The sequence below is a fragment of the Cervus canadensis genome, chromosome 7 (genome assembly GCF_019320065.1).
Source record: "Cervus canadensis isolate Bull #8, Minnesota chromosome 7, ASM1932006v1, whole genome shotgun sequence".
Lineage (NCBI taxonomy): Eukaryota > Metazoa > Chordata > Mammalia > Artiodactyla > Cervidae > Cervus > Cervus canadensis.
Window position 1 is genome coordinate 13,869,142 of NC_057392.1, and position 24,942 is coordinate 13,894,083.

Sequence of the window (24,942 nt, forward strand, 5' to 3'; positions counted from 1 at the left end):
TGTACTCTAGCTCTCTTTTGAAGCTTCTCTCTCCACTAGCCTGGAGCTCATGGAAGGAAGTGTGCCCATTTTTCCATTCCTAGTGCCTAGCACAATGCCTGGTTCTTTATGAAAGTGAACTGAAAGATAATGAAAATAGGAGGATGTCAAATGATCCACCTATGAGTTGTAGAGAGGGCGTTAAAGTAGGTATGCCTAATAAAAATTCCATTCTTGGTAGCTCATTCATTTGTGAAGAGCTCTACCTGCAAATTGTTTATGACTTAAGAATTTCTGTGAGATAGTTTTCCACAAGACAAACTTTAGTCTTTGTCTACTCATCAGGCCCCTTGCCTATCTGGGCATCTGTGCTCTGTGTATCTCAGTTAGAGTTACTCAGCTAATGCTCTTAGAGCACTTGGTAATGAACTTAGATATATGACAGAAGCCTGTGACATCTGATGTTTCACAATACAACACTCACCTTTGTTTTCCCAAGGGAGGCACGCAACATGAAAGTTTCCTTTGGGACTGCTGGTGAAGTCAGCTCATTGCATGATACCCAGGCCTCCCGGACAAGTGCAAGAAAGCTGTGAGAAATAGCATGTCTACCCCTGCATCATTAAGCTCCTCGGGGACTGAGGGAGACACAGTGCTGCCCGGCCTGGACTACAGGAGAGGTCAGGATGAGATGTACACAGAGGGGCTGCAGATCTCAAAACATGCTTTGCAGGAGGGATGCTCATTAGTGCAGGACCTGCAGAGGATCTGAGGAAGAAGCCTTCCTGGACAGAAACTCTTGGTGCCTCTGTGGCTCACCCAGTCAGAGCCATGCGAGCAGGTTGCTCCAGAGTCAGGCCCTCTGCTCTGTGTGACGCTCTCTGTGTTTTCTAAGCCCTGAGCCTGATGCCACCACTACAAGAGAGGCCCCAGTGTGTGCTTTGGTTCATCCTGGACTATACGGACTCTGTGGGCAGTGTGAGAATCCCTGATCTTGCCCTTTCTCTAATACAACTCAAAATAAAACCATTTTACTTAAAGGGATTTACCAACTCCGACCTCTTAACATGATGCCCAGAGATGGGTGGGCTAGAGGCACAGTCATCTATCATGGCCAAGGCCCTGGTGTTCTGCCTCAATGGGTCCTGCCCACCAGGCTCTGTACCATGGGGCGGACGGAGGGCAGGAAGGGCAGAGGCATGTCAAAACCAACCCTCAGGTGTCAGTGACACACCCGGGTGCAGCCACAGGTGGCACCTAGAGCTTGAAGTGCTGCTAGTGGCTGAGGAACTGAGTTTTAAAATTTTATTCACTTTTAACTAAACTTAAAAACTGATACCAAATTCAAGTGCTAGAAAAAAATTTATGTGAATCTAATTTTTCAACTATATGTTTTATGAAATCTAAGTGTCAGTCAAGTATTTCTGATAAAAATTCAACGTCCAAATTGAGATGTGGTATAAGTACAAATTATATATGGGATTTCAAAGACCTGGTATGAAAGAAAGAAGCAAACTACATCGCTAATACTTTTAAAAATATTGATTACATATTGAAATAAGAATATTTAAAATATATTAAATAAATAAATAAAATATCACTATAGTGCTGAAATTAATTTCACCTATTTCTACCCACTTTTTCTAATATGGCTATTAGAAAATATTAAATTGTAGCTTGCATTCTTTATGTCTATCAGATAGTGATGATCTAGACCGTAATTCCACCCCTTTCTATATGAGTCTCACCTGACAATGTGAACCACCCAAAAAACCTGCCCATTGGTCCTCTGTCTGGTTCATTCTATTGTAATGTTGCTTTTTTAAAAAAAATTTTTATTGAAGGATAATTGCTTTACAGAATTTTGCTGTTTTCTATCAAACTTCAACATGAATCAGCCATAGGTATACATATATTCCCTCCCTTTTGAATCTCCCTCCCATCTCTCCCACACCATCCCACCCCTCTAGGTTGATACAGAGCCCCTGTGTGAGTTTCCTGAGACATACAGCAAATTCCTGTGGGCTATCTATTTTACATATGGTAATGTAAGTTTCCATGTTACTCTCTCCATACATCTTGCCCTCTCCACCCATCTCCCCATGTCCGTAAGTCTATTCTCTATATGTCTGTTTCTCCATTGTTGCCCTGTAAATAAATTCTTCAGTACCATTTTTTCTAGATTTCATATATATGTGCTAGAATACGGTATTTATCTTTCTCTTTCTGACTCACTTTACTCTGTATAATTGGTTCAGGTTCATCCACCTCATTAGAACTGACTCAAATGTATTCCTTTTTATGGCAGAGTAATATTCCATTTTTGTATATATACCACAACTTCTTCATCCATTCTTTTGTTGGGGGATTTCCATGGGCCAGGTGCTGTTCAATGCTGGGAATATAGTATGTTGGCTCACAGCTGACATTCCAAGAGGACATGTAGGCAATGCAGAACAAGGGGCAAAGAAAAATGTCAGATAGCTCCGTGTGCTAGCAGAACTTAAACCAAGATAATGTCATGGAGAGAGGTTGGGTGGGGAGGAAGCTGCTGGGCTGAGGTCAGGGGGCCAATCCTGAGCAGCAGGGAGCCAGGCACACCAGGTTGTTGGAATACTTGATAAAGGAAGTAGGCTGGAGCAGAAGGGAAGATGGAGGGTGGAGGGTGGTGGAAGGAAGCCTGGAGGGAGCTCTGCCTCTGGCTCTGGGGACCCATGTTTGAGCCTCTGCCCTCACATCAACTTATCCTTTCAGGATGGAATCAGTTTCTTCATCTGTTAGACAGAGTGGCAATTACTAAAGGGTCTTCCATTCAGCTCTGAAAGTATCTGACTCTTCCACATATTCCAGGGAATAAAGTCCTGTCATGGAAAATGAAAGAAAGAGGAAGCAAGTGGAAAAATCCTGACCATTAATCTCTTTCAAGATTTAGCAATTGCTTATCTGATGCCTCCTCTTTCTCTTCCTCCCCTCTTTCCTTTTTTTTTTTTTTTTTAAAGAAAATGAAATTTATTTGATATAAAACCTATACATTCTCATGTAACATCAGAAGGTAAATCTCTCAATTCCCTGCTGTACACACAAGAATGTTTTTCTCACAAGAACAATTAGGTGTCCTGCATAAAGACTGCCTTCCTTCCTTAATAATTATACTACAGATCCCTCAGAAGTTTATACATAATTCCTAAGTTTTGGAATTTTTATTTTTGAAGTACCCATTGATTGGGGAAATCTGGATTCCCAGACTGGCAATGACATGCTGAAGTTCCACCTATGGGGAAAAACTCCCAAGGAGACCACATCTGTAAGAGCCACATCTTCAGGAAAATGAAAACACCTAGCCTCTTCATTTATCATCCCAATTTAATAATGCACAGGAGACACCCACGGGGCCACATTCGGGCGGATTTTAATTACATCTCTAACCACAGATACCTTCATCACCAGTCCTTCTCCAGTCACTTTTGATGCTCAGCTGGGACTCCAGACAGGCTCTCAAAGAAGGAGACTTAGGAAGGGGACTCATAGGGGAAAGGGCGGAGATGTAATAGCTTGGACTTGTAACACGGTATATGAGAATGAAAACAGGTCCCAGAGATAAAAGAGAGATGAGTTTTCACTTTTAAGTCCAGAGAAATGGGATAAGTAGGGGAAGGAATGGTAACGGTGGTGGGAATAATTATGATTCAAAGTTTTTGGCTCTGTTCCAAGTACTTACATGAGACCCCATGTATTCAGACAAAGAAGCTGCCCAGCCACTCAGGTTTCTTGCAGGCTGGCACTCCTCCAACCTCCTAGTGGCCTCCAGGCCTGAGCTGGAGTCCACCCCTGTTCAAGTGCCCTGACCGAGAGCTTCCAACCCTCCCCACCTATCACCTTCCTATGCACCTTCCACTGCAACCCTGGATGCTGGGGCATGACCCAGCAGGGACTTGGGGCACAATACTTGGTCCCCTATCCAGGTGACATCTGGACTCTGGCTTTGGGGGAAGCTGATTACGCTCTCATTTCTGCGCCTAACCAAGGAATTTCAAAGTAAACTGTAGCGTCTTTTCATCTCAGAGGGTTCCAGGCTCTCTCCCAAGCCATGTTATAATTAGAAGACCCTGCAGCTGCCAGCACAGAGCCTGGGCTCTGCCCTGTGGGAGACAGTTGTCTGAGAGAATATCCCAGGGAAATCGTTAAAGCCCTTATGCTCAGTGTTAACCAGACTCACTCATCACAGTTCAAGGAAATCTAATTCTTGCCTCTTCTCATCAAATACCCAGCACTGCAGTCCCTGGCAAGGTCAGGAGACGCAGCCTGTGAACCAACTACACACGGGCCTGGGAATCTCGGCTAGAGCCATTCCTGCCATAGAGGCTCAGCCTCAGCGTGCATCTCATGTCCCTGAAGCTCATAGCCCTACAGCACTCAGTCTCTGCAAATCTTTCCTGGGAACTTTTACCCCAGTTGGGTTGGGCTCACTGTTTTGTTTTTTAAAACAATAGGTGCTCTTCTGCCCTCACTTTGTGGTAAAACTTCTTCAGAAAGCTGTATAAACTCATAAGCGCACTGGTTCCATTTCCTGAGACCCTACTCCTCCAACCACACTCACCACATCCTGAGCACCCATTCGGAACTCGGCACTGTGCTAAGGGCTTGATATACTTATATTACCAACTCTATGAAGTATAGTAAGATCATGCTCTGATTGGTTGAAGTGTGGCCCCTAAAAGGCCTATCTATGTCCTAACCTAGAAACCTGTTGAAAGTGTTAGTCACTTAGTCATATCCGACTCTTTGCAATCCCATGGACTCTGGTCCTCCTGGAAACCTGTTAATGAGACCTTATTTGGAAAAAATAGTTCTGCAGGTGTAATCAAGGATCTTGAGATGAGATCATGCTTGATTATCCAGTAGGCCCTAAATCCATTGACAAGTGTCCTTATAAGAGATACACAGAGGAGAGACACAAGAATAAGAGGGAAGGCCATGTGAAGACAAAGGCAGAATCTGGAGTGATGCAGCCACAAACCAAGGAACATCTTGGAGCCACCAGAATGGAAGAGTCAAGGATGGATTCTCTCTTGGAGCCTTTACAGGGAGTGCAGCTCTGCTGACACCCTGAATTCAGACTTCTGGCCCCCATAACTGTGAGAAAAAAAAGTTCTGCTGTTTTAAACCACCAAGTTTGTGCTAATGTCACATGGCAGCCGTAGTGAGCTTTTTATAGAGGAAACTGATGAAGATGCAAAGACAGGGGGATAAGTAATATGACTGGCCACAGCTCACAGGGCACCCTGATACCCTAAGTGACATGCTGGTACCACCAGAACGAAGGCAAGAAATTTACTTTTGAGGGGCTGTCAGGACACCTGCAACAGATAAAGGATTTATGCCTTGCAGGAGAAAGTTTCAGAAACTCCTGAAGGGGAAATACAAAGGGAAGAGAGAGCCTGGTGAGGAAGATAACCCAAAGGGAAGGAAGGGAAATGGGTGAACAGGAGAGGGAGATTAAGAAGGAGAGCTGGCAAAGGCAACATGGCTTAGGTCTGGGGAGCTTCCTGGATTCTAGCTGGACAATTTCCAGTGTCCCTCACATTTGTAAAGGCAATGATTGAACCATCCAAAAAACTTCCAGAGAAGATTTATTACAAGTCAAAATGAATCTGCTGAGGAAAAATTCTTTTTATTCATTAAAAAATTCTGCTCCAACCTCTCTCATTTAGAAGAATTTTTCCAGAATTTAATCAGATCCCGATAAGCCAGAAAACACCCTATTAGAATAGCTCCCTTGACTTTCATGTGCATGAATAAGTGTTCTACTGAATTGGAAGCTGGGTAGGAACATACTAGACTGTCTATCACATTTCCTTTTTAAAATTTTTAAATGAGATTTACTAAACAATAGCACAATTTAACAACAGCAAAAAAATGCTTAAGTTATTTAAAGTGAAAAGTGAAAGTTGCTCAGTCATGTCTGACTCCTTGAGACCCCATCGCCTATACAGTCCATGGAATTCTCCAGGCCAGAATACTGGAGTGGGTAGCCTTTCCCTTCTCCAGGGAATCTTCCAAACCCAGGGATCAAACCCAGGTCTTCTGCATTGCTTACCACCTGAGCCACAAGGGAAGCCCTAAGTTATTTAAGGACGATAGCAGAAGAACAGCCCATGTTTAGAAGGCATTTTACAACTTATGAAATGTTTTTATACCCTGATTATTTAACTTTCACAAGAATCCTCAAGCTGGACATCATTTGTGTCCTGTAGTTAAGGAAAATGAGGCAGCTCTGGGCAGTTAAGTGCTCCGTGCAAAATGACAAAACTGCTAAGAGAAGACATGAGAGCACAAAGTACATCCTTCAAATCCAAATTCTATGCTTTCTCCCACTGTATGTTTTAGTAAAAGTACTTTCATACTGAAAATTCATATAGAATTTTGATGTAGAAACTGAATTTTCTATATGAGTCATTAAAATTCATTAACCATTAACATTTAAATTTACCTAAGTCAACAGCTCTAGGTGTGAGCATGACTTCCCTCAACTATGACTCTGCTGTGTACAGAGAGTAATGGAGTACACTCTAAAGTCATAAAATTGAGCTTCTTTAAAACATTTTATTCCTCAGTCTTCACTGGCATTGCTTACAATGAGAATGTCTATTAAGGTTTGTTTAATCTGCATAAGAGAATTGCTAACTTAGGCAAATTAAAAAAAATCACAGTCTAAAATGTAAGACATTAAATCAACATGACATCTTTCAAGGCCCAGTATGCACAAGCTTTCTGGGTTACTGTTGGACTCCAAAGTGTTATTTCCTCAAGTTTTCTGTGTAAATGAGTTAACCTTCAGAATCAAGGAGATCTGTTCTCCTTAGAAACATTAGAATTTTTTCACAATAAAAAAATTCCAGCCTCAATTTCCTGATTTGCAAACTAATTATCCAGCATGAAATGAAGAAATAGTCATATAAAATCAAGTTCTAAAGTGGGCCTGATGCAGTAAACAGCCAGAGTTGAGGGCCATTCTCCTGTTTTGTCTTTGTTTATAACCTTAGCTGAAGCTCCAATACTTTGACCACCTGATGCGAAGAGCAGACTCATTGGAAATGATCCTGCTGCTGGGAAAGACTGAAGAAGGAGGAGAAGGGGATGACAGAGGAAGAGGTGGTTGGATGGTACCACCGACTCAAAGGACATGAGTTTCAGTAAACTCCAGGAGATGGTGAAGGATAGGGAAGCCTGAGTGCTGCATTCCATAGGGTTGCAAAGAGTCAGACACAGCTGAGCAACTGAACAACAACAATATAAGCCTAGCTAGTCCATTCTGAGTACCTTTTTTTTTTTTCCATTTATTTTTATTAGTTGGAGGTTAATTACTTTACAATATTGTAGTGGTTTTTGCCATACATTGACATCAATCAGCCATGGATTTACATGTATTCCCCATCCCGATCCCCTCTCCCACCTCCCTCCCTACCTGATCCCTCTGGGTCTTCCCAGTGCACCAGCCCCAAGCACTTGTCTCATGCATCCAACCTGGGCTAAGCCTTTTTTTTTTTTTTTAAACAGAGTGAAAACTAACTTCCAGTGTATCCCAAGGAGTAACTGAAACCTCAACTTCTAACAGTTCCTAACCTTAAAGCACTGATTCTTTTGGTTTTCTTCCACTTCCCTCCTTTCTAACTTCCTTCCTCTTCCTTCCTAACTGACCCTGGTTTTGCTCCAAGATTCACTTTACCACTTCACCCGGCTCAAGTGATGCAGGGAAATTGAAAGCATCTTTGCCTCCAGGAGACAGCACTTCTTTTGTCTAAGACAGTGATTTTCAAAGTGTGGTCCCTGGACCAAAGCTTCTTTGGCATCAGAGAAAATTTAGAAGTGCAAATTACAATCCCAATATATTGAGTCAGAAATTCCAGGGGTGGTGCCCAGCAATCTGTATTTAAATAAGCCTTCCAGGTAATTCTGTTGCATGGTTATCACTGTAGAAGCCAGTGATTCTCAACCCTGTTGCATGTTAGAATCACTGGATACCCAGGCCCCACACTTTCCACCATGTCTGCCAAAGATTCTAATTGATCTGGTGTGGGTCTGGGCAAGGAGATTTATTAAAAGTTCTCCAGGTGATTCTAATGTATATCTAGGTTTGAGAACCAGCAACAAAAGCCAATTGGAGTAATCCATTCTGAAATACTGAACTGTGGTGCTGATGAAACGGACACCTCCAATTTCCATAATGCTTACTGGAGAACAGATGTGTCACTACCATTGTTATAGCTACTGGTGGTAGCACTTTGCTTTTCTACTTTCATGGCCTCCGGGGTGATAGATCTGTAAGGGGTGGAGGGCAGATGCTCCAACAGCTATTTGGAGGCACGCTTAACTGGCAGGTTTGGCACCGAAAGAGGCAAAAATCATTTGGATAATAATTTGTGGAAAACCAGGATTTGAGCCAAAATAGTCTTAACCTGTGGAGAAGGAAATGGCAACCCACTCCAGTGTTCTTGCCTGGAGACACCCAGGGACGGGGGAGCCTGGTGGGCTGCTGTCTGTGGGGTCGCACAGAGTCGGACATGACTGAAGCGACTTAGCAGTAGCAGTCTTAACCTGGGGCTTCCCAGGTGGTGCTAGTGGTAAAGAACTTGCTTGCCAATACAGCAGACATAAGAGACACCAGTTCAATCCCTGGGTCAGGAAGATCTCCTGGAGGAGGGCATGGCAACCCACTCCAGCATTCTTGCCAGAAGAATCCCATGGAGAGAGGAGCCTGGTGAGCTACAGTCCATAGCATTGCAGAGTCGGACATGATTGAAGCAATTTAGCAAGCGCCCACACAGTCTTAATCCACAATCTGAGTCCTTAACTGTGTCTGCCACATGTTATCCTCCATGGAGGGTATAGTCAGGCACCTCCAGTGAGAGAGGGAAGCACCTTCAATGGTGGGTGGAGAAAATGAAAACTCTTCATTTCTGAGGCAAATGCAGTTCAGTTCAGCCACTCATCATATCTGACTCTATGAACCCATGGACTGCAGCATGCCAGGATTCCCTGTCCACTACCATCTCCTGGAGCTTGTTCAAACTCATGTCCATCGAGTTGGCGATGCTATCCAACCATTTCATCCTCTGTCATCCCCTTCTACTCCCCCCTTCAATCTTTCCCAGCATAAGGGTCTTTTCTGGTGAGTCATTTCTTCCCATCAGGTGGCCAAAGTATTGGAGCTTCAGCATCAGTGTTTCCAAAGAATATTCAGGATTGATTTCCTTTAGGGTTGACTGGTTGGATCTCCTTGAAATTCAAGGAATTCTCAAGACTCTTCTCCAACACCACAGTTCAAAAGCATCAATTCTTTGGTGCTCAGCTTTCGTTATGGTCCAACTCTCACATTCATACATGACTACTGGAAAAGTCATAGCTTTGACTAGACAGACCTTTGTTGGCAAAGTAATGTCTCTGCTTTTTAATATGCTGTCTAGGTTGGTCATAACTTTTCTTCCAAGGAGCAAGCATTTTTTAATTTCATGGCTGCAGTCACCATCTGCAGTGATTTTGGAGCATCCAAAAATAAAGTCTGTCACTGTTTCCATTGTTTCCCCATCTGTTTGCCATGAAGTGATGGGACCAGATGTCATAATCTTTGTTTTTTGAATGTTGAGTTTTAAGCCAACTTTTTCACTCTCCTCTTTCACTTTCATCAAGAAGCTCTTTAGTTCCTCTTTGCTTTCTGCCATTTAAGGGTGGTGTCATCTGCATATCTGAGGTTATTGATATTTCTCCCAGCAATCTTGATTCCAACTTGTGCTTCATCCAGCCTGGTATTTCACATGATGTACTTTGCATATAAGTTAAATAAGCAGGGTGACAATATACAGCCTTGACATACTCCTTTTCTAATTTGGAACCAGTCTGTTGTTCCATGTCCAGTTCTAACTGCTGCTTCTTGACCTGCATACAGATTTCTCAGGAGGCAGGTAAGGTGGTCTGGTATTCCCATCTCTTGAAGAATTTTCCACAGTTTGTTGTGATTCATGCAGTCAAAGGCTTTGGTGTAGTTAATAAAGCAGAAGCAGCTATTTTTCTGGAACTCTCTTGCTTTTTCTGTAATCCAGTGTTGGCAATTTGATGTCTGGTACCTCTCACTTTTCTAAATCCGGCTTGAATACCAGGAAGTTCTTGGTTCATGTACTATTGAAGCATCGCTTGGAGAATTTTGAGCATTAGTTTGATAGCCTGTGAGATGAGTGCAGTTGTCCGGTAGTTTGAACACTTTTTGGCATTGCTTTTCTTTGGGATTGGAATGAAAACTGACCTTTTCCAGTCCTGTGGTCACTGCCGAGTTTTCCAAATTTGCTGGCATATTGGGTGCAGCACTTTCACAGCATTATCTTTTAGGATTTGAAACAGGTCATCTGAAATTCCATCACCTCCACCTCCACTAGCTTTGTTCACAGTGATGCTTCCTAAGGCCCACTTGACTTCACATTCCAGGATGTCTGACTCTAGGTGAGTGATCATACCATCACAGTTATCTGGGTCATTAAGATCTTTTTTGTATAGTTCTTCTGCATTTTCTTGTCATCTCATCTTAATATCTTCTGCTTCTGTTAGGTCTATACCATTTCTGTCCTTTATTGTGCCCATCTTTGCATGAAATATTTCTTTGGTAGCTCTAATTTTTGTAAAAATTTCTCTAGTCTTTCCCATCCTATTGTTTTCCTCTATTTCTTTGCATTAATCACTTAGGAAGGCTTTCTTATCTCTCATTGCTATTCTTTGGAACTCTGCATTCAGATGGGTATATCTTTCCTTTTCTCCTTTGCCTTTCACGTCTCTCCTTTTCTCAGATATTTGTAAGCCCTCATTAGACAACCATTTTTCCTTTCTGCATTTCTTTTTTTGGGGATGGTCTTGGTCACTGCCTCCTGTACAATGTCATGAACCTCTGTCCACAGTTTTTCAGCCACTGTGTCTATCAGTTCTTATCTCTTGAATCTATTTTTCACTTCCACTGTATAACTAATGCAATATCTTTATGACTGCCTGTAACATTTAAAAGAGCTTACATTTCTGGAGTTAATACTTGTTTGGACATTAATTCCACCTCATTCAGTTATGATTTACACCAGCTCTCCCTCCTTAACCTCAAGGAAAACTTGTCAGGGAATGTTTAACAGGAGGATTCTTGCGTGCTCATGAATCCTCTGTTCCTTATCAGTTCCTGGCAATAGGAACGAGTGGAACGGCATGTCACTCCCAGGACTGAGGTCATAGGATGAAACACATGCATGAATCTCTTTCAGTAAACATTTTCTTTATGACAAAACTGCTTAGTCTCGATCCTCTTTCCTGAGATATGGATTGTCTCCTGACCTTATGACCATTGTTAATCCCTTGTTTCCTTGATAACTGTTGTTGTACGTTTGGTTTTCTGATCTTTATCACTGTCGAAAGAAATTCCTTGTACAACAGCCTATAATACTCACAGAAAGATCATTAAAGCACCCTTGCTCCACCAGAGACTTGGGTCCCCATGTCTTTCTTTCTTTCTCTCTCTCTCTCCCTCCAGCTAATTCTCCAGAGCATGGAAACCTGCTGAGCTCACTCTCCTGCCCGGGCTTTCAAGACCTCTTTGAGAGGGCACCCTGTGCCTCCTGTCGTAGGGCTTTATTGGCTCTCTGCATAACCCAGGGAATACTAGTTTCTTTCTCTTTCAGTTTCTTATCGTTGACTCCAGGCAACCAGGTTCCAGTCCATCAAAGAACCTCAACAAATGGCGCCCAAACAGGGACCCGGCATACGTGACATTTCAGACGGAGTGACTCGTGACCTATTGAGGTCGGTTAAGTACTAAGACATGGGTCAAACGGCTGGAGAGCCCCATCATTTCTCTACTTTACTTCACCATGTGTTTAAAGCTCATGGACTTTTGTGCCAACAAATAGAGGCTTGCCTTCAAACAATGGTTAAATGTAATCCTTGGTTCCCTGATAAAGACAGTTTTGAGTTAAAAATTTGACACTGGGTCAAAAAAAATGTTGAACGAGCTGCCAGACGGAGAAAAAATATTCCAGTTGATTTCTGGCCCCTGTGGGCTCTCATTAAAGCTGTAATTCTGCCATTTCAAGGTAATTCTAGCCCTCCCAATACTCGACAACAGACAAAACACTTATTACATAAATATAAATTAGATGATAAAACTTGACAAAAGGCCCAATTAAAACAACATAAAATATTTCAAAATTTTCCTACAAGCCCTGCCCTGGTTGCTCCAAATGCTCATCCTCTGCCAACAGGCACAAATCCAAAAGTCTCTCTTTGTTAAAACCTAATGATTCTGACAACAACTTTCCTGAGACACTTTTTGACATCAAAACTGACAATACTCTTCTAGACAATAATGATAAGTCTTTAACACAGACTCATACTTGCAAAAAACCGATACCTACTCACTTTCCTCCATGACAGAGGCTCTCTGAATGACTGGCTTTGCAATCACAAGTATCTGAATTTGATGGTTTCTCCGCCTTTCCAGTTTTAAGAAATCCTGATGCTCAAGGACACATAATACCTCAATATGAAGGTATTGGTTTTTTTTTTTTACATACAACAAATGAAAATGGCTGTAACTATGTATGGCCCACATTCGCCTTTTACTAAAGAGCTTCTAAATGCTGTGACATCTTCTATTGGAAACTTTATTCCCTATGATTAGTGAATTTTAGTAAAAGCTTTCCTTAAACCAAGAAAATATCTTCAATGGACAATGTGGTTTCATGATATAGCCAGAGATCATGCTAACAAGAATGCTCGAGTTGGTGCTCTCCAAAACCAAATTACTTTTGAAATGTTAACTGGCACCAGACAATTTGATACCATAGAAGCTCAAATACAATGCCTTCCCTTGTTGCATGAACAATTAAAAACAGTGGCCCTTGAAGCTTGAGATCAAATTAATCCTCAAGGAGAGCCTGCAATTAGCTAAACTAAAATATTACAAGAACCTAATGAAAATTATGCTGATTTTTTAGCTAGATTATTTCCTGTACTGTAATTGGAGAAAAAGCCAAAAAACAGCTAGAAAAAATACTTGCTCATGAAAATGCAAATCAGGAATGTCAAAAAGCTATTGCTCTGATTTGTGAGACTGAGACTATTATTGATTATTTGAAGGCTTGTCACAATCTAGGATCAGAAACTCAAAAGATGCAAATGTTAGCTGAAACAATGGCTGCTGCCTTTAGAAAAGGAAATGAAATATGTTTTACATGTGGAGATAAGAAGCATTTAAAAAGAGACTGCCCTAAGAAGGCTAATAGAAGACCTCCAAAAATCTGCCTTTGCTGTCATAGAGAAATACAGTGGGCCAAAGATTGTAAATCTAAATTTGATATTGAAGGAAAGCCTGTTCTGGGAAACTCCAAGCAGGGGACACCCCAGGTCCCCTTCAACAAAAACCAGGGTCAAATTCCATCTTTTCCCTCAAACCCACAACATCCGACACTGCTGCCATCGATATACCAGTTCTAAATGATTTTCTCCTTTACCCTCAAACAGTCCCTTCTATAATACCTACTGGACTTTTTGTGTCCCTGCCCCTACAAACCTTTGGTCTTTTACTTGGCCAATCTAATTTGACTTCTAAGAAATTAGTCTTCACCCCAGAGTAACTGATTCAGATTATAAAGGAAAAATTCAAATTATGATGTCATCTCAGATTCTATGACAATTCAAAAGGGGGGACAAAATTGCTCAATTACTTCTTTTACCTTACATTTCTATTAACTCCTCTAATGATGTACGGACAGACAGATTTGACAGTACAGATCAAAAACAATCCTTATGGACATCATTGGTATCTGAATATGCCTGACCAAATATAAATATCAAAATTAATGGTAAAAGATTTTCTGGTCTCCTCGACACTGGATCTGATTATTATTATTTCCAAACACTTATGGCCCAAATCCTGGCCTATACAAAAAATCTCTTGCCAAATTGCAGAAATTTCTCAAACCAAAGTGCAAGAGGTTTATCAAAGTGTTCAAATCTACCCATGTGAGAGACCAGAAGGCCAACCTGCAACATTAAGACCTGATGTGATAGATGCATCCCTTAATCTAATAGACAGGGACTTACTTATGCAATGACAAACTCAGATATACATTCCACATTTTTCCTAGGGGCCACTGCTCATTTAACAAATAATGCAATTATTAAAATAACTTGGAAGAACAACGAGCCTATTTGGACAGAGCAGTGGTCCCTTATGAAAGAAAAATTACAGGCTGCTAAAGAACTTATAGACAAACAATTAGAATTGAAACATATTGAGGAATCTTGCTCTCCTTGGAACTCTCCTATTTTTGTTATAAAAAAGAAATCTAACAAATGGCGTCTCTTAACAGACCTTAGAAAAGTTAATGCATCTGTGAAACCTTTGGGTGCATTGCAACCAGGGATCCCATCACCTACTACTATTCCTCAAAACTGGCACATTATTATTATTGGTTTACAAGACTGCTTTTTTAATATACCTTTACACCCTTTAGACTGAGAGAGATTTGCTTTCTCTCTCCCTTTTCCTAATCACATCGGGCCTCATAAATGATACCAATGGACTGTGCTGCCTCAAGGAATGATGAATTCTCCCACCATGTGTCAATACTATGTAGCTAAACCCCTTGAGCCTGTGAGAAAACAGTTTCCTGATTTTCTTATTATTAATTATATGGATGATATATTGTTTTCGGCTCCATCTGTTTTAGAAACTCAACACATGTTTGATATATCTCAACAATGCTTAAAAAACTCTGGGTTAATCATTGTCCCTGAAAAAATTCAAACCTCTACACCTTACCATTATTTAAGATTTGTTGTTAATAGACAACATATTATTCCCCAACTAACACAGATTCGTACTGATACATTATCAACTTTAAATGATTTTCAAAAACTCTTAGGTGATATAAATTGGATTAGACCTTCATTGCTGCTGCTGCTGCTGCTAAGTGCTTCAGTCATGTCTGAATCTGTGCGACCCCACAGACGGCAGCCCACCAGGATCCCCCATCCCTGGGATTCTCCAGGGAGGAACACTGGAGTGGGTTGCCATTTCCTTCTCCAATACATGAAGGTGAAAATGAAAGTGAAGTTGCTCAGTCATGTCCAACTCTTAGCAACCCCATGGACTGCAGCCTACCAGGCTCCTCTGTCCATGGGATTTTCCAGGCAAGAGTACTGGAGTGGGTTGCCATTGCCTTCTCCAGACCCTCATTAGGCATTGCTAATTATCAACTGACTAATCTATTTAATACTTTGAAAGGAGATCCTAATTTAAATAGCCCTCGTTCACTTTCTCGAGAGGCACGAAAGGAACTCTATTTAGTGCAAAATAAATTACAAAAACAGTTTCTTACTCGCATCAGACTAGATTTACCTCTAGAATTATTTATACTTCCCTCTCTTCATTCTCCCACAGGACTTCTTGCCCAACAAGAACACCCAATAGAATGGATCTATACCCATTTTAGAGGAATGAAGTCACTTACACCCTACCTTGATTTAATTGCTCTAATCATTATCAATGAAAGAAATAGAACTAAAATTCTAATTGGCTCTGATCCTCATAAAATTATAATACCTATCAATAAATCTCAATTTGAGAAAGCATTACAAACTTCCACCAATTTCCAAATAGCTTTTCTAGAATATTTTGGAGAAATTTCATTTCATTATCCTTCTAACAAGCTATGGAATTTCTTCAAAAATACTGAATTTATTATTTCCCACATCATCAGCTCACAGCCTACACCACAAGCTGAAGTTTTCTATATAGATGGGACTAAAAACGCCAAAGCCTTATTCTGGTCTCTCAAAGAATATGAAGTCTTTTACACTAAATTCCATTCTGCTCAGCGAAACGAATTATATGCTCTTATTCAAGTTATTTGCCTACACCCTTACCCCACTAATACAGTCTCTGATTCCTTGTAATCAGTTTTCATATTAAAAAACATAAAAACCTCCACCATAAACTCCAATCAACCTGTTATTCAACAACTCTTTTTTGAACTACAATCTGTTACTAGCAACTGCGTTTCTCCCATTTATATTACACATATTTGAGCACATTCCTGCCTTCCTGGCCCCATGACTTACGGTAATGAACAGGCTGATAAACTGGTTTCTTTTGCTACTCCGGAGGAACAACATGCTCTGTTGTACAACAATGTTGGCTCTCTACACCAGCTATGGAAAATCCCATACCACCAGGCTAAAGAAATTATTAACAATTGCTCTACTTGTAGACCCCTACATCTTCGACCCATTGCACAAAGCATTAATCCTCGGTGATTGCAACCTAATGAACTATGGCAGATAGATGTAACTCATTGCCCTGAACTCTCTCCATCTCCCTTCCTACATGTCTGTATAGACACCAATTCTTCTTTTATGTGGGCCACGCCTCTTCACAGTGAAGCTACACAACACATTATAACTCACCTATTAGCTTGCTTTACTATAATGGGAACTCCTAGTGCTATTAAAACAGACAATGGCCCTGCCTACACTTCAAGATATTTCAAACAATTTTTACAATCATTTTCTATTAAACATATCACAGGTATTCCTTATAATCCACAGACATAAGACAAAGTCGAACAAGCACATCACACACTAAAATTACAAATAAAAAAATTTAAAAAGGGGGAATACACAGGAACACTACTATCTAAAGCAGACTTTACTAAATTCCAACATAAGATATTCTCTAAACCTATAACTATTGTTAATATAGCTTTATTTGTTTTAAATTTTTTAAACTTACCACAAGGAGATATCTTCACAAGAGCAGAAAAACATTTCAAGGAATTGAAGGACACTTCTCTTCCTCTGCCCATTTGGTACCAAGAGAGCTTAACTAAACAATGGAAATCTGGGAAATTAATCTTACAGGGAAAGGGGTATGCTTGTATTTCTCCAGATGGATCCAATGAACTCACATGGCTTCCTCTTCGGAACATTCAACCCAAGGGGGCCCCCGGCATTCAAAGTAGAGACAAAACAACAAAAAGCCCAGGAGGAAGAAACTCCAATAAGGGCCATGGCAGCTCTAAAGATCTCCAGGAAGCACCGCCCTCGACGGCATCAACCTTATGATCTCCCCTCTTGGGGACGAATTAAAACCCTTACTATTCAAGCTGAAAATCTGGTTTCTCAACAGGGAATGCCTCGAAGTCCTGAAAATATTTTTGTTGCCATGCTTACTTTGCTTGTTTGCTTCTGCTCCCCACTCCTGCTCAAGCTGAACTAACTAATTATACATACTGGGCTTACATACCCAACCCCCCCTTTACTACAGGTTGTAGAATGGACAGAGAAAGGACCAATCCTATCAACCAATGACTCCATACATATGCCTTCTCCATGAATCATTAAAGGGCCCTCACACCCTGAAGAAGAAGGGAAACTAACTAATATTTCTCTAGGTTATGAAGTCCTTCCTTTGTGCATGGGCCCAACAGAATTATGCATAAACGTTAGCCGACAAACTTGGGCTTTCACCCTGACTCCAAAAGAGGACTTTTGGACATTGCTTGGATTGTTTACTGCCCTATCTTTGTCTGTGAGCCATGTTTATACTACTGAAACTTTAGGGAAAGAGTAAGGCAAAGAACAAAGAACATTATGCAAAGCGTTTACTTACAAGAACTTTATACTCCTGTTCCTTGGGACAAATGTCAAGCCAAATCAGGAAAATTACTGGCTAATCATACAGTTGTCGATTGGGGACCCCATTGTATGTGGTCATCTAACTGCTCAGATGATATTAACAGCACTGTGTGTGACTATGCTACTCAAGTAGCATGGAAGGTTACTAACACTACAATGGAGCATTACCATGACAAAGGACTTCTTGGGTGGCTTGACAGTGGAATGGCCCTCCCTCGTCCTCAAATTGTCCTCAGTAAACAGATTGGGCCTGAACAATGGGACACCTGGAAACTTGCTGTGAGCACCAAAGAACTTGGGACTTGGACTAGACATTTCACAAGGACCAGTCGTAGTCACAGTAACTCTTTCTTTCGTTATAATCAATCATATTTCATACAAGCTTGTGTTCCCCTTCCTTTTGTTATAGCGATAGGGAGTTTACAATTCAATAAGACTTTACGTTCTGTAACTTGTATAAATTGCAAATTATATACTTGTCTTAACTCTTCTGTTTCCTTAAGAAATGAATCCCTTTTGATTCTTCGATCTTGACGTACTCTGTGGTTACCAATAAATCTCCAGAGGCCCTGGGAAGAAGGTCCCATGGCTGGACTTGCTTCCCGGTTACTTACTAAACTGCCCTGGTGATCTAAACCACTCACTGGATGGCTGATTCTTGGTATTTTGGGATTAATAGCTATTTGCACCATTGCTGCCATTGCTGACGTTGCTTTACAAACCTCAATTCAAACACATAATTTTATCCAAAATTGGACTAAAGATGCTCATACTATGTGGGCCACTACGGCTCAGATAGATGAGGATATTCAAGATGAAATAGAGAACCAAAAACAGCCATCAAATGGGTTGGAGATCAATGAACAGATGTACAAAAACAAGTGATACTAAAATGTGATTGGAATTCTACTCAATTTTGTGTTACTCCTGTTCAATTCAATCATAGTGCCTACAACTGGGAACAAATCAAATTTCATTTACAAAACATACACGATACTTCCTCTCCGCCTCCCATTGCCGGCAGGACCCATCTCCCGCTGCGGCTGGGACCCCGTGTCATCGCGCGCCGCGAGCACGATGCCCCCCAAAAAGGGAGGTGATGGAATTAAACCACCCCCAATCATTGGAAGATTTGGAACCTCCTTGAAAATTGGTATTGTTGGATTACCAAATGTTGGAAAATCTACCTTCGTCAATGTACTAACCAATAGTCAAGCTTCAGCAGAAAACTTCCCATTCTGCACTATTGATCCAAATGAGAGCAGCGTACCTGTGCCTGATGAAAGATTTGGCTTTCTTTGCCAGTACCACAAACCAGCAAGCAAAATTCCTGCTTTTCTAAATGTAGTGGATATTGCTGGCCTTGTGAAAGGAGCTCACAATGGGCAAGGCCTGGGAAATGCCTTTTTATCCCATATTAGTGCCTGTGATGGAATCTTTCATTTAACACGTGCTTTTGAAGATGATGATATCACACATGTTGAAGGAAGTGTAGATCCTGTTTGAGATATAGAAATAATACATGAAGAGCTTCAGCTTAAAGATGAGGAAATGATTGGGCCCATTATAGATAAACTAGAGAAAGCGGCTGTGAGAGGAGGAGATAAAAAACTAAAACCTGAATATGACATAATGTGCAAAGTCAAATCCTGGGTTATAGATCAAAAGAAACCTGTTCGATTCTATCATGATTGGAATGACAAAGAGATTGAGTATTGAACAAACACTTATTTCTGATTTCAAAACCAATGGTCTACTTGGTTAATCTTTCCAAAAAAGACTACATTAGAAAGAAAAACAAATGGTTGATAAAAATTAAAGAGTGGGTGGACAAGTATGACCCAGGTGCCTTGGTCATTCCTTTTAGTGGGGCCTTGGAACTCAGGTTGCAAGAATTGAGTGCTGAGGAGAGACAGAAGTATCTGGAAGCGAACATGACACAAAGCGCTTTGCCAAAGATCATTAAGGCTGGGTTTGCAGCACTCCAACTAGAATACTTTTTCACTGCAGGCCCAGATGAAGTGCGTCCATGGACCATCAGGAAAGGGACGAAGGCTCCTCAAGCCGCAGGAAAGATTCACACAGATTTTGAAAAAGGATTCATTATGGCTGAAGTAATGAAATACGAAGATTTTAAAGAGGAAGGTTCTGAAAATGCAGTCAAGGCTGCTGGAAAGTACAGACAACAAGGCAGAAATTATATTGTTGAAGATGGAGATATTATCTTCTTCAAATTTAATACACCTCAGCAACCGAAGAAGAAATAAATTGTAATTATTGTTCAGATAAATGTACAACTTCCGAACGGCATATACTTTTTTTTTTTAATTAAAATTTCTGAAAACTGAAAGGGCAGGTAAAGTTGGGGTGATGGGAATCTTCCACAAACAATTATTTTTATTCATTTTAAAATTAAAATACTGTGTACCTCCAATGAGCTGCAAGTTCACTAAACATGAACAGCTTTGCTTTTCCCGTGATTAAGACCCTACTCCAAATTGTAGAAGCTTTTCAGGAACCATATTACTCTCATGATACTTCATTAATCTCCATCATGTATGCCAAGTCTGACACATTTGACAGAGAGGACAATGTGGCTTGCTCCTTTTGAATCTACAGATAATGCATGTTTTACAGTACTCCAGATGTCTACACTCAATAAAACATTTGGCAAAAAAAAACAAACAAACATACATGATAATGCCTCTCTGTACAATTATTACAAAAAGAAATCTTTGAAACCTTTTCTAAAAATCTGCCCTCTTCCACTAATTTGGAAACTTTAGCTGAACAACTAGCTGATCAATTATCTGGGCTAGACCCACTCGGATGGTTTCAGAGTGTTACTCACAGCATCAGGTCTGGAACTTTGGTGACTGTCTTGACAATTATATTTATTGTTTACCGTTGTCTTTATGCAAAAATTGTTAAAATGGTCAGGACCCTTTTTACAAATATAATAAATAAATAAGGGGGAATTGTCAGGGAATGTTTAACAGGAGGATTCCTGCATGCTGTTTCTGACAAATCCTCTGTTCCTTATCAGTTCCTGGCAATAGGAACGAGTGGAACAGCACGCCGCTCCCAGGACTGAGGTCATAGGATGAAATACATGCATGAATCTCCTTCAGTAAACATTCTCCTTATGAGACAAAGACAAAACTGCTTAGTCTCGATCCTCTTTCCTGAGATATGGATTGTCTCCTGACCTTATGACAATTGTTAATCCCTTGTTCCCTTAATAATGGTTGCTGTACATTTGGTTTTCTGATCTTTATCATTGTCGAAAGAAATTCCTTATACAATAGCCTATATATACTCACAGAAAGATCATTAAAGCACCCTTGCTCCACCAGAAACTTGGGTCCCTGTCTCTCTCTCTCTCTCCCTCTCCCTCTGGCTAATTCTCTGGAATGCGGAAATCTGTCGAGCTCACTCTCCTGCCTGGGCTTTCAAGACCTCTCTCTTCAAGAGGGTGCCCTGTGCCTCTGTGAGCAGTACAAGCCCTGTCCTAGGGCTTTATTGGTTCTCTGCATAACCCAGGGAATATTAACTTCTTTCTCTTTCACTTTCTTATCATCAACTCCAGACCACCAGGTTCTGGTCCATTAAAGGACCTCAACCTCTTCTTACTTCTTAGAAAAACATACCATGATGACTGCATACACTCACCAAAGTCAGTTAGGGATAGCCCACTTACTTGGATCTTTTTCTAGCTTCCAAAGGAAATTCATTTGAAACATGGGGCTGACTTAGGGTGGGAGCTAGAATACAGATTGGTTTGCTGAGACTTGGTCCTAGAGGAGAATTTAGTGGCAGAAACCCAGGGACATGTTGCCCAGTTAGCCACAATCTACTCTAATAATTCTGTATTTTATCCATACATGTGCTTCTGTATTGTAATGTATAATTGATGGCTTGTGATAGTTGTACAGTTAAGGATTAATTCTTTCTCAGTGGTTCATTAAAGTAACAGTGCATTTTACAATTAATGACATCCTTGACATTCTAGATTTGCAGAAATGTGGTAATTACATTAAACATATATTAAGCCCCATTATGAGTCAAGCTCTAGATTAGACTGGAGATAGGGGAATGAATGGAGTCCCCACACTGAAGAACTGGAAGACAAGCAAACAAGCATATGCACACGGAAAGGTGAATACAAGCTGATCCTCCAAAAACACAGGTGTGAACTGCATGGGTCTGTTTATACACAGAGTTTTTTTTTTTTTAAATAAATACACTCTTACCCCACTCTAAGTATGCACAGACTGACTGTAAGGAACCCAAACACCTATGGAAATGGGATCCACAGGGGGGCCCGGAACCAACTCCACCTCAGATCCTGAGGGGTAACTGTGCTTTGTGAAGGATGAAATGTCAGCACACTGTGGATGCCCCTGGGTGGAGTAGTGTGTGTGCGTGCGTGCCTGCATATGTGTGTGTGTGTGTGTGCGTGTGCATGTGTGCACACACACATGTGTGCATGTGCATGCACCCATGTACATGGAGAGAATCAGTGAGAGATGACGTGGAAGAAGAAGGCAATCTGGGACCAGAGTACTAACCAGTCTGCAGTGCTAACCTAAGAAATTTAGGCTTAATCCCTCATGATCCTCAAACATTTTGGTCTCATGACCTCTTTATACTCTTAAAAGAGAGCCTTTGTTTATATGGGTTATATCTACTAATATTTACTATGTACTGTTCTGTGCTTAGTTGCTCAGTCATGTCTGACTCTTTGTGACCCCATGGACTATAGCCTGCCAGGCTCCTTTGTTCACCGGGATTCTCCAGGCAAGAATACTGGAGTGGGTTGCCATGCCCTCTTCCAGCGGATCTTCCCAACCCAAGGATCAAACCCAGGTCTCCCACATTGCAGGTGGATTCTTTACCATCTGAGCCACCAGGGAAGCCCATGAATACTGGAGTGGGTAGCCTATCCCTTCTCCAGGGGGTCTTCCTGACTCAGGAATTGAACCGGGGTCTCCTGCATTGTAGGCAGATTCTTTGCCAGCTATTATAACTGAGAAACAAAAAATATTCACCCATTAAAATAACAATAAACTCACTACACATTAATATATAACATTTTAAATAAAATACAACCATACTTTCTAAAACAAAAATATTATGAGAAGGGTGCCATTGTTTTACATTTTTGTAAATCTCCTTAAGGTCTGGCTTATGAAAGACAGCTAGCTGGCTCTCACATCGGCTTCTGCATTTAATCTGTTGCAGTATAGCTGAAGAATATAAAGAAAATCTGGCTTCATAGGGACAATATTGTTGGAAATGGAGGGCCTCACAAACTTCCTGGAAAGGTCTCAGGGGTCCCTAGAGCTTCCTGGACCACACTATGAGGACTGCTGTTACTGGTAATGCAAAGCCATCGAAAGATCATCAGCGTGGACACGCTGCTGTTTGGTGGCAATGTGAGGGTGGATTAGAAGCAGGAGGCCTTAGATAAGGGCAGCAGGAAGGGAGACTATTAAAAGGGCTCAGGTAAGACCATAGGAAGCCCTTCTTTAAGCAGAGACAACGATACAGAGAAATGGATTCACAAGCTAAGAGTCTGTGGGAACTGATATCCAAATGCATAACTTCAGGTATTCAGCACTGGAAATCCAGAATGGTGGTGATAAGGCACAAGCAGATCATTTCTGCTTTTAGTTGGCCAAAGAGGCAAGATCGGATAAGCCAGAAAGAGAAATAATGTGAAAATTCAAGACCGTTGACTCAAAGAGATCCAAATAAATGGACAGGCCCTGGCAAACTTACCTGTTTAAACTGCTATACTCAGTATGGTTTAAAACGACACTGAGGATTTCCCTGGTGGTCCCATGGTTAAGAATCCACCTGCCAATGTTGGGAACTTGGGTTCAATCCCTGCTCTGGGCAGATTCCACATGCCACAGAACAACTAAGCCTGTGAGCCACAATTATTGAAGCCCACATGCCCTAGAGCCCATGTTCTGCAACTTGAGAGTAGCCTCTACTCACCACAACTAGAGAAAGCCCTCACACAGCAACAAAGACCCAGTGCAGCCAAAAATAAATAAATATTAAAAAAAAACCACAACACTGACATAGTATTTGCCTTAAGAAAGTAAAATTAATTTTTTATTAATGCAAATAATCCCTGAAGGTTACAGAAAAGCTCCCAACTCTCCTTAGACAATGAAGCACACCTTGGCATTAGTTAATTTAGTCAGATTGTTTTCTTTCTTAATGAGCACAGGAAAGCTTCAGAACACAGATCACATTAGAGCAACCGGCCTAGTAGGTACCATGGTAGGGCTCTGGGTATACTATGGGATAAAAGGGAAAAGAGAGGGAGAATGTTAACTCCCTGTGGAAGATATTACTATCCGGATATTTTTAGTTTAAGAAGTGATTAGAGGGATTGTTACATGATTATTAAGAAGTGAATAAAGTCACTGGGTAGCTGGTTGGCAAAAATAGCTAGTTAGCACTGAAAAAACACAAAAGACAGTTTGTTCACTGTAAAGCAAATTTAGGGCTTTATGCCCAGTTGCAGAGATTAGATGAGAGGCAGATCATCCCAACAGAAATGAACTCTGTTCTCAAGCAGCTTCTCATTATGCCTCAAAGAGCCTAGAGCATTGAGGAATATGGATTTTGGGGTGTGTGTGTGTCTGTGTGCATAATTTGAGTCTGAGACAGATGCAGTCTCCATGGTCCAGGTAGAGGGTGGAAAAGTTGATACTTCTTACCTTTTAAATTCTACACATTAGGAACCCAAATCTACTACAGGAATTCTCTTTATCTTCCACCATCTGAGTAATAAGGCCCTGTGGACAGTTCTCTGGGTTGGGCAAAGGATTATTTTTTGTATGGTTGCACAGTTCAGTATATTCAGAGGATGCAATAAGCAAGATGTGCCAATAATACAGAGTATGATTTAAGAAATACAGATTCCTGTGTATAGAGCAAATGCTTAACTTACTAAACATCATTACTCCTTAACTTTGAGTAAGTATCCAAACGACTCTGATTTGAATAGATGTTGGTATATAAAAACTTACCTTCATAAGCTCAAAAGGATTGTCTTGGTCTTCTTAAAAATGAAGTAAATTTCCAGGACACAGCACCCAGGCAAAGACCAAATCTGTCGCTTCAGAACTCAGCGCCTCCCCAGTAATGTCACATTCTTAAATTTTTGTGATGATGTTCCTTACTTTTCATTGTTACTTTTTCAAAAAAAAATTGCGACAT

At 40.9% G+C, this 24,942-nt stretch overlaps 1 protein-coding gene and 1 pseudogene across 3 annotated transcripts in view; one reads left to right on the top strand and one right to left on the bottom strand.

The window, feature by feature from the left end:
- TMEM108 (transmembrane protein 108) overlaps nt 1–24,942 on the bottom strand; it is a 411,372-nt gene that overhangs the window by 166,867 nt on the left and 219,563 nt on the right. The gene's annotated exons all lie outside the window — the stretch shown is intronic.
- On the top strand, nt 18,703–20,323 carry LOC122445323 (annotated as a pseudogene). The gene has a single exon (XR_006270510.1). The product of XR_006270510.1 is annotated as an obg-like ATPase 1 (transcript).